At 43.6% G+C, this 1,705-nt stretch overlaps 1 protein-coding gene across 1 annotated transcript in view; it reads right to left on the bottom strand.

The window, feature by feature from the left end:
• The window catches only part of TCAIM (T cell activation inhibitor, mitochondrial), a 55,466-nt gene that overhangs the window by 16,120 nt on the left and 37,641 nt on the right, over nt 1-1,705 (bottom strand). The gene's annotated exons all lie outside the window — the stretch shown is intronic.

Here is a 1,705-nt window from a genome sequence, read left to right as displayed (position 1 = left end):
AAATAAGAGGATGAAATAGGAAAAACTTTGAAAAATATAATAATGATGATTTTGTTTTATTTATTTATTTATTTATTTAATTTTGAGACAGAGTTTCACTATGTCACCCTGGGTAGAGTGCCATGGTGTCACAGCTCACAGCAACCTCAAGCTCTTAGGCTTAAGTGATTCTCTTGCCTCAGCCTCCCAAATAGCTGGGACTACAGGCATCTGCCACAACGCTTGGCTACTTTTTGTTGCAGTTGTCATTGTTGTTTAGCTGCTCGGGCCAAGTTTGAACCTGCCAGCCTTGGTGTATGTGGCTGGTGCCATAACCACTGTGCTACGGGCACTCAGCTAGATGATTTTGTTTTAGATTTAAATTCTAATAAAAAATTCCAGTTAGGTTTATCATTCTTTTTATCTTAATTCTAGAGAAAGTGATTTTGATGAATTATGTGATCGGTTCCTTTTATAAACTAATGGAACCTGATATTGACGTGATGTCACAAAGGCGCTGCTGTGAAAACGTAAAGGGTACTGATTGTAAGCCACATTAGAAAACCCACCTTTGAATTCTATGTATATATGTATTTATTTTTAATACAGAGTCTCACTCCATCACCTGGGCAAGAATGCTGTGGCATGAGATTAGCTCATAGCAACCTCAAACTCCTGGGCTCAAGTGATCCTTCTGCCTCAGACTCCCAAGTAGCTGGGACTACAGGGGCCCACCACAATGCTTGGCTAGTTTTTCTATTTTTAGTAGACAGGGTATCACTCTTGCTCCAGCTGTCTCAAACTCCTGAGCTCAAGGGATCCTCCTGCCTGAGCTTCCCAGAGTGTTAGGATTACAGGTGTGAGCCACCCTTTTTTTTTTGAGACAGTCTTACCCTGTCACTTTGGCTAATGTGCAGTAGTATCACCACAAATCACTGTAACCTCAAACTGCTAGGCTTAAGCAATTCTGCCCATGCTTCCTGAGTAGCTGGGACTATGGGGCACGCAGCTATGCCTGGCTGATTTTTTCTATTTTTTATTGTGCTCTTGCTCATGCTGGTCTCAAACTCCTGGCCTCAAGCAATGTTCTCATTTGAGCCTCCCAGAGTACTAGGATTACAGACATGAGCCACCATACTGGATCCCACCTTTGAATTCTTTTTTTTTTTTTTTTTTTAAGAGACAGAGTCTCACTTTGTTGCCCTTGGCAGAGTGCGGTGACGTCACAGCTCAAAGCAATCTCCAACTCCTGGGCTTGGGCGATTCTTTTGCATCAGCCTCCCGAGTAGCTGGGACCACAACACCCCACTATTTTTTTTTTGTTGTTGTTGCAGTTTGGCCGGGGCTGGGTTTGAACCTACCACCCTTGGTACTTGGGGCCGGCACCCTACCCACTGAGCCACAGGTGCCGCCCCACCTTTGAATTCTTATTCTTTGATTTACTAGCTCTACATGACCTTGGACAAGCTGCTTTTAGCCTTTCTAATGCAAAGTGAGGACACTTCCTACTTAGGTAGAATAAATCAACGAGATAATGTATGTGGAAGAGTTCTATGTAACACAGAACTAAGAATACAAGGAGGAGTTAAGCATTCCAAACAGGCTCTCGGCTTGGCGCCTGTGGCTCAAGTGGCTAAGGTGCCAGCCACATATACCTAAGGTGGCTTCGAATCCAGCCTGGGCCCGCCAAACAACAATGATGGCTGCAACCAAAAAAAAAAAAAAA

Source organism: Otolemur garnettii, unplaced genomic scaffold (assembly GCF_000181295.1).
Source record: "Otolemur garnettii isolate 467f Iridium unplaced genomic scaffold, OtoGar3 scaffold00082, whole genome shotgun sequence".
In the NCBI taxonomy this organism is placed as follows: domain Eukaryota; kingdom Metazoa; phylum Chordata; class Mammalia; order Primates; family Galagidae; genus Otolemur; species Otolemur garnettii.
The sequence above is the reverse complement of the archived record's forward strand: the minus strand, read 5'-3'. Positions and strand labels throughout refer to the sequence as shown.